This window comes from Myotis lucifugus, unplaced genomic scaffold, assembly GCF_000147115.1.
Source record: "Myotis lucifugus unplaced genomic scaffold, Myoluc2.0 scaffold_60, whole genome shotgun sequence".
Lineage (NCBI taxonomy): Eukaryota > Metazoa > Chordata > Mammalia > Chiroptera > Vespertilionidae > Myotis > Myotis lucifugus.
The window spans coordinates 2,137,214-2,145,846 of record NW_005871108.1 but is presented as its reverse complement, the minus strand read 5'-3'; the positions used below and the strand labels follow the sequence as shown (position 1 = coordinate 2,145,846).

General features: G+C 48.8%; 1 protein-coding gene across 1 annotated transcript in view; it reads right to left on the bottom strand.

Annotated features, from left to right (window-relative positions):
• LOC102442350 overlaps positions 1–2,985 on the bottom strand; it is a 10,816-nt gene extending 7,831 nt beyond the window's left edge. Inside the window, exon 1 of the mRNA XM_006089391.3 lies at positions 2,838–2,985. The gene's annotated coding sequence lies outside the window, so the exon portion shown is untranslated. The remainder of the gene's footprint in view (positions 1–2,837) is intronic.
• Positions 2,986–8,633: the final 5,648 nt, after the last annotated feature.

Genomic DNA, 8,633 nt, shown 5'->3' with positions numbered 1-8,633 from the left:
CCCCATCCCCAATGAGGAGTGAAAAAAGCCCCCCTGGGGGGGTCAAATCATAGCTGTGCCTTCAACATGTGGCCTAACTCTTGAGTGCCTGTTTCTTTTCTAAAAAAAAAGATTTAATGATAGTTCTACCTTACATGGCTGTGAAAAGATTAAGTCAATAGAAAAGCATCAAACACATTTATTCAAGAACTAGAGGCCCAGTGCACGAAATTTGTGCTCTGGAGGGGGGGGGTCTCTCAGCCCAGCCTGCACCCTCTCGCAGTCCGGGACCCCTCACTCCTTACCACCCGCCTGTTTGCTGCTCTTTAGTGCTGCCGTGGAGGCAGGAGAGGCTCCCGCCACTGCCACTGCGCTTGCCAGCCATGAGTCCAGCTTCTGGCTGAGCGGTGCTCCCCCTGTGGGAGCGCACTGACCCCCAGGGGGCAGCTCCTGCATTGAGCGTCTGCCCCCTGGTGGTCAGTGCGCATCATAGCAACCGGTCATTCTGCTGTAAGGGTCACTTAGGCTTTTTTTAAATTTATTTTTTTAATAAAATTTTTTTCTTTATTGATTAAGGTATTACATATGTGTCTTTATCCCCCCATTGTCCCCCACCCCCCACTCATGCCCTCACCCCCCCTGGTGTCTGTGTCCATTGATTGGGCTTATATGCATGCATACAAGTCCTAGGCTTTTATTATATAGATTATTTATTAAGACCTATTACAGCTGGCATTTATTATCTATTGTTTACCAGTTTAAGATATAGAGCCAAACAAAACCAAACACAATCTCTACCCTTATAGGGCTTACAGTCCAGTTCCAAGCAGAGAAAAAGACTTGTGCAAAGGCCCAAGAGCAGAAAAACACAGGTGTATTCAAAGAACAGAGAAAGGCGATCTTGGCCAGCATGTAATGGGCAAAGGGGACAGTTGGAGTGGGGTTGGACCACAAAGCAGGGCCTCAGAGGCCATGGTATGGATCTTAGATTTTATTTTATTTTATTTTTTTATTTTTTTTTTTTAAGATGTTTTTTTTTTTTTAAATATATTTTATTGATTTTTTACAGAGAGGAAGAGAGAGAGATAGAGAGTTAGAAACATCGATGAGAGAGAAACATCAATCAGCTGCCTCCTGCACATCTCCTACTGGGGATGTGCCCGCAACCCAGGTACATGACCTTGACCGGAATCGAACCTGGGACCTTTCAGTCCACAGACCGACGCTCTATCCACTGAGCCAAACCGGTTCGGCAGATTTTATTTTATAAAGAAGGAAGGTCGCCCTGGCTGGTTTGGCTCAGTGGATAGAGCGTCAGCCTGCAGACTGAAGGGTCTCAGGTTTGATTCCCAGCCAAGGGCACATGCCCAGGTTTCGGGCTCCAGCCCCAGTAGGGGGTGTGCAAGAGGCAGCCAGTCGATTCTCTCTCATTATTGATGTGTCTGTCTCTCTCCCTCTCCCTTCCTCTCTGAAATCAATAAAAATCTATTTTAAAAAAAAAGAAGAAGAGGGAAGGTCACCAAAGGTAAGTAGGGGAGTGATATGGTTAAATGGAACAGAGCACGAGTGAAATAAATGTGTCCTGGGGTTGTTAGAACACTGAAGGTGGATGGTCACTGCTGTGACCTAGGACCAGAGATTTCTAGGTCTCCCAGCTCTGGGCCCACGGGGTGTGCCCAGTGCTCCCCCATCCAGCAGGGTTTGTGTAGCCCAGTGAGGCCATAAGGACACACCCCAGCCAATGTCTGGAGGTACGTGCCTCCGTCATCCCCAGGGGGCAGATAAGCCGACAAGAACAGGGACTCGGGAGGGTGATAGAGAAGCCCTCAGTGGGCAGGGTGGATGAATCTCCATTCTGGACTTTAGCGGCAACAGACACAAAGCCTCAGAAGGCAGTGTGGGAATTGTGGGAATTCCCTGAACCTCCAAAAGACCCCCAGCTCCCAGGACCAGCTTTCCTTACTCCTGGGAGCTGCTCCTCCCGCTTCTGCAGGACTAAGCGAATTACAGACCTGAGAGACACCCAAGAAGACCAGCCACTTGCCTCTTGGATGCCGACCAGTGTCCTGAAGAGGGCGAGGGGAGACCCTTCTTCAGGCAACCTGGGGAGAGCTCGCCTTGAGTCTTGTCAAGGACAGGGGTGCTGGTTGCACTGGAGTGAGGGACTCTACTGCTGCCCCGCTGAGCTGGTGGCCACATGGGCTGCAGTTTCCCCAGCCCTCAGAGGGCCTCCCAAGGGAAGGCATTTGGGGATGCAGACCCTCTGTTCCGCCCTGCCCTCTCCCACCCGCGCCTCCGTGGGAACTGCAGGCTGTCCAGACTGAGGATGTGGGCGATGCTGTGATAAGGAACATCTGTTGGGGAAGCTGGCCCCAGGGCTGAGGGGGATGGGATGGAGGCAGGCTGGGTGGCTCAAGGTTGATCTAGGGCAGAACAACCGCCTGTGAGGCGATGGGGAGCAGGTTCTGGAGGTCCTGAACCTGGGAATTGTGTCTCTTATAAGGCAGGTCTCTCGGGGGTTCTGGGCCAGTAACAGGAGTCTTCCCCGGAAATCTTGTTGGGCACAGAGGGGAGGGAGCTCCGATTGGGGCATTACAGGCCACTCACCGCTAAGGCTGGGGATGCGTAAATGGGAATGCAGACTGACACTGCAGAAAAAGAAGGGACAGCATGTGAGAGGAATCTGCCCCTCTCCCGCTGGCCCTGAGTGCGACCCTCCGGCTCCGGCCCACTTGATCAGATCCAGGGAGCCCCCTAGATTCTGCCCGAGGAAGACCTCGGCCGGCCGCGGCCTCAGCATCCTGCCGGCACGACCCGCCTCCCCGCCCCCCTCCATTCAGGCTTCACGTAGGACCCACCTCGGGCCCGAGAAAGACCTCGACCTCATGCAGGACCCGCAGGCGAAAGTAGGCAGAGGCGATGAACAGAGTGGCGGACCTTTATCCTCAGCCGCTCTGGAGCCCCGAGGGCCGGGTGAATTTGGGGAGGAGGTCTGAGCCGGGCCAAGAAGTGGGGGGCGGGGCCAGAGACGAAAGGTTTGTCAATCAGGGGCACGGAGGGGGTGGGGCCAGTCGGGCGGGGGGGGGGGCCGGTGAACAGGGGGCGTGGTCAGAATCGGGGGCGGGGCCCACCGGCTCACTAGCTGGGATTCCGGCCGACACGCGGATTTGGCCGCAGCACTGAAGCCCGCGGGGCGACAGGCAGTACCAGCACGCGGGTGCCCAGGCAGCAGCGCAGGCTCAGAGGACTTCGAGCGAAGATCCGTAGCTCCAGGGACCAGTTCAGAAAGCGCTTCTGCAACTGTGGACAGGCGGGCGGGTCAGAACCAAACGCCGAACCGGGGACAACCTCTAGTGGCGGGCTCCCCGGCCCTGGGAACGACCCGGTAGCTGGGTCAGGGGCAGGTGGCCGCCTTGGGCTGACTATCGCTGGGACCGGACTGGGCCCGGGGGCCTGGAAGGTAGAAACCTCCTTCGGGCAGGTCTGATCTCTCTGCATCGATCCGGCCCCAGGACAGACGCCCTCGGAGGAGGGGAGGCCGTGGTGGCAGCCCGGGCAGCAATGGCGACCTTCCCTCCCCTGGGGCACGAAATGCACTAAGCTCGGGTGCTCCGCCGTAAGGAGAATCCCTTGCAGGGCTGTAAGGACTTTGTTTCGGCCGAGCCCTCGGCTGTCATGCAGGACTCCTCAGCCCCGCCCCCAAGGCGTCCCTGGTCCCACCCACAGGAGGTCTTTGTTCTAGGTCCTGACACCTGCCAGGACCCGCGTCTCCTCCTTCCTTTCCCAGCCTCGAGGTCCCAGCCATCCCTTCCCGGCCCCGCGGACAGTCACTGTGTCCCCTTCCCGCCGGGCTCCCTCTAGTGGCCCCGCGCTCCGCCGTCTCAGCCCCGCCCCTGCCGGTCAGCTATCCCCGGCCCCGCCCGACTGCTGGCCTCGCCCCTTCCCTGAAGGTTCCTCCTCAGTCGCTCAGCCTGGCCCCGCCCCTTGCCCTGTCAGTCACTCGGGCACAGCCTGGCTAAACCTTCCCACTGGCCCCGCCCCCGTTAGCATAGTCCAACTCGGCAAAGGGCTGAAGCGGTGGGATCCCGGGAGTTGGGGGTTGCCGGGGGTCAAATCAGTTCTGGGGCAGGCACTGGTCCTGGCAGATGACGCCGTAGGGCTAACCTGGAACGGTCTGCTCCAGGTCTCCCAGGGCTTTCTGTACCACCGACCACACCAGGAGCGGGCAGGGGGGTGTGAGGGACCCTGGCCAAGCTCCTAGGTGGGCCCCTTCTCTAGGACACAACTGGCTCATGAACCTGGAGCTATATCCCCCTGCTGTGGCCCAGGAGACTTACCAGTAACTGTGGCCTCAACAAGACCTCCCATTCCCCTTGCTCTTCTTACAATGTGACCTTGACTCTCCCGCCATTGAAGAGCGGGATCTGTGACCCCACTCCTTGAACCTTCGCTGGGGAGAAAATAAATCTAGACTGACTAGAACATGCTGGAAGTGGTGCTGTGTGACCTCCAAAGCTAGATCATAAAATGCTATATACGCTCTTGGGACAGTCTTAGAACCATGCTGAGCGGAAGCCAAATTAGCCCACATGGAGAGAACATCCAGAGAGGTCGTATGCACACGTTTTGTCTGCTCCTAGCCCAGCGGAGGTGCCAGCCTCAACTTCGAGACGTGTACATCTCCAGATGATCCCAGCCACTGGCCACTCAAGTCCCCCTCTGCCACCAGGTCTTCCCAGCTGAGGACCCAGACTTCGTGGAGCAGAGACAAGTCATCCCTGCCGCGCCCTTTCTGAATTCCTGACCCATGGAATCCTCAGCGCCAGGTAGCTGTTTTTATTGATTTGAGAGAGAGGAAGAGAGAGATAGAAACATTGACGAGAGAGAAACATCAACACTGATTGGCTGCCTCAGACCCCACCATTGTCCTTCAAATTTCAGCTCAGCCGGGGTGGGTAGCTCAGTTGGTTAGAGCATCATCCTGATGGGCCAAGGTTGCGGGTTCAATCCCCTGTCAGGGCACATACAAGAAACAACGAATGAATGCATAAATAAGTGGAACAGCAAATCCATGTTTCTCTTTCTCCCTTCCTGTCTCTAAAATCAACAAACAAACAAACACCACACAAATTTCAGCTCAAATGCTATCTCCTCAGAGACTTCACCTGGCCCCTATGGAAAGTGCCCTCCCTAATCAGTCTAGATTTATTTTCTTCTCAGCACTTTCCATTTTCCAACATCACACACATGGACATTCACAGCCTTCTTGGCCCGAATGCTCTCCATACCAAGCCTAGTCACTCAGGTTCCCTCCACTGCCAGGCTGGGATGAAGTGGGATCTGGCTGTGCAATGGACTGAATGTCTGTGTTCCCTCAAAATTCGTATGTTGAACCTCATCTCCTCATGATGGTATTAGGAGTTGGGGCTCCTAGCCCAGCGGAGGTGCCAGCCTCAACTTCTAGACGTGTACATCTCCAGATGATCCCAGCCACTAGCCACTCAAGTCTCCCTCCGCCACCAAGTCTTCCCAGCTGAGGACCCAGACATTAGGGAGGTGCTTAGGTCATGAGTGTGGAGCCCTCACGAATGGGATGGGGACCCTTATAAAAGAGACCTCAGAGAGTTCCCTCATCCCTTCTGCCACGTGAGGTCCGATGAGAAGATGGCTGTCTACGAACCAGGAAGATATGGAATCTTCCAGCACCTTGATTTTGAACTTCCAGATGCCAGAATTTCAAAAGTTATTTAAAAAACAAAACAAAAAAACATAACTGACTTTTATTTAAAAAAAAAAATTTCTTTATTGATTTCAGAGAGGAAGGGAGAAGGAGAGAGAGATAGAAACATCAATGATGAGAGAGAATCATTGATTGGCTGCCTCCTGCACGCCCCTCACTGGGGATCAAGCCCACAACCCAGGCATGTGCCCTTGACCAGAATCGAACCTGGGACCCCTCAGTCCACAGGCCGACGCTCTATCCACCGAACCAAGCCGGCCAGGGCACACAACTGACTTTTATATAGTGACCATATATTCTAAGACCCTGCTAAATTCATGTATTAGTTTGCTAGGGCTGCTGTAAGAGAATACCATGGCCTGGAAGTTAGAAGTCCAAAATCAAGGAGTCTGCAGGTTTGGTTCTTTCTGGGCTGCAAGGGAAGGCTCTACTCCAGGCCTCTCTCCTTGGCTTATACATGCTGTCTTCTCCCTATGTCTCTTAACATTGTCTTCCCTCTATGGATGTCTGTGTCCAAGTTTTCCCCCCTTGTATAAGGAGACCAGTCATACTGATGTTTTCAAAGAATGAGCTTTTGGTTTCGTTGTTTTTCTGTGTCCATATCATTGATTTCTGCTCTTTATTTCATTCTACTTGGTTTGGGCTTAATTTGTTCTTGCTTTTTCTTTTTTCTGAAGGTAGAAGCTTATATTACTGATTGGAAACATTTCTTCTTTTCCAATAAGCATTTAATTGTATAAAATGCACTCTTAGCTCTGATTTAGCTGCATCTCACCATTTTGATGTATAGTATTTTTGTTTTAATTCCGTTCAAAATGTTTTCCAATTTCTCTTGAGACTTCTTCTTTGACACATGGGTTAGTTAGAAGTGTTGTTTAGTTTCCAAATATTTGGGGGTTTTCCAGATATCTTTTAGTTCTTGATTTCTAATCCCACTATGATCAGAGAACATTCTTTACTGGTATATAATTTAAATTTTCAGCATTTGTTCATTGTTGAGTTGGCCTATTTGGTGAATGTTCCATGTGCACTTGAAAAGAATGTGTTCTGTGCTACTGTTAAGAGTTTTCTGTAAATGTCATTAGGTCAAGTTGACTGACAGTGCTGTTCAGGTCTTCCATATTCTTGCTGAGTTTTTCAGTTACTGATAATGTAGTGTTGACATCTACACGTATAATTCTGACTTTATTTCTCCTTTCAGATCAATCCAATTTTGCTTTTTATAGTTAGGAGACTTGTTGATAAGCAATATGCACAAGATTGTATTGTCTTCTTGGTGAATTAACCCTTTAGTCATTATATAATGTCCTTTATCCCTGGTTATTTTCCTTATTCTGAATTCTACTCCATTCATTATTATTAATAAAGCCATTCCAACTTTTTTAAAAATTAGTGGTTCCATGGTGTATCTTTGTCCACACTTCTTTCAATCTACCATATAATTATATTTAAAGGAGCTTCATATAGGCAGAATATCATTGTGCTTTTACTCTAATACTACAATTATTGTCTTTTATTGATGCATTTATGTAATAATCAGTACATTTATGTAGTTATTGATTAGAGCAAATTTAGGTCTACTATTTATTATTCTTTTAAATTATCCCCTTTCCTGCCTTCCTTTAGGTTATTTGATTATTCTTAGTATTCAATTTTAACTTAATTATTGGCTTTTTGTCTATGTATCTTTGTATTAATTTTCTCTAGGGTCTGTGGTTTCCTTAGGGATTATAATATACATGCTTAACTTTTTACAATCTATTGAGTGTTAATAATTTGCCACTTACAGGTAAAATATAGAGCTTTGCAACCATACAGAAGCTTTTACCTTCTCCCCTCTATGTTATAGTTGCCATACTTATTACATCTACATTCATCGAAATACCCCAGAAAATGTTATGATTTTTTCTTTCTTTTTTATTTTATTTTTGCTTTCAAGACATATGTATTTTACAGATTGAGACCTTCCAGCAAATTTTTAAGATCTGAGTTATTATAGTTCTTTTAAAATGTTCTTCTAGTCACGTGGCTCCCCCACCCCTTAATATAACTAAGTGTTGTTGTTTTTTTAAAAAGTCACTTTACTAAGGTATAATTGACATACAAAAAGCAGTAAATACTTATTGCATCCATCTGGATGTGTTTGGAAATACTAAGTATACACTCATGAAATCCTCACCACAATCAAGGCCATAACTTTACCCATCACCTGCAAAAGTTTCTCCCACCCATCCTGCTTTTAAGATTGATTTTCCTTTTGTGGTAAGAGCTTAACATAAGGCTTAACCCTCACAGCAAGTTTTTTAAGTATAAAATACAATATTATCTCTAGACCTCTGTTGTACAATCTCCAGAACTTATTTGTCTTATATTACTGAGGCTTTGTACCTTTTGACCAACACCTTCCCATCTTTAAAAAAATATATTTTTTTATTGATTTTAGAGAGGAAAGGAGAAAGAGAGAGAGAGAGAGAGAGAGAGAGAGAGAGAGAGAGAGAAACATTAATGATGAGAGAGAATCATCAATCGGCTGCCTCCCGCAAGCCCCCCAATGGGGATCGAGCCCGCAACCTGGGTATGTGCCCTTGATCGGAATCGAACCCAGGACCCTTCAGTCTGCTGGCTGACGCTCTATCCACTGAGCCAAACCAGCTAGGGCAACACCTTCCCATTTTATTGGTTCTTTTAAAAAAATAGTTTCCATTTATCTTCTCAGAATGTCTATTTCCCCATTCATTTCTAAAGCATTTACCTTCCCCTCCTGCAGGATGGATATAGTAACTGCTCTGAAGTCTTTGACAATTCCAACATCTAGGTCTTTTCGTGGCTAGCATCTATTGATTTTTCTTTGAGAATTGGTTGGAGATTCCTTATTGAGTAACTTTGCATTGTATCCTGGACATTTTAAATTTTA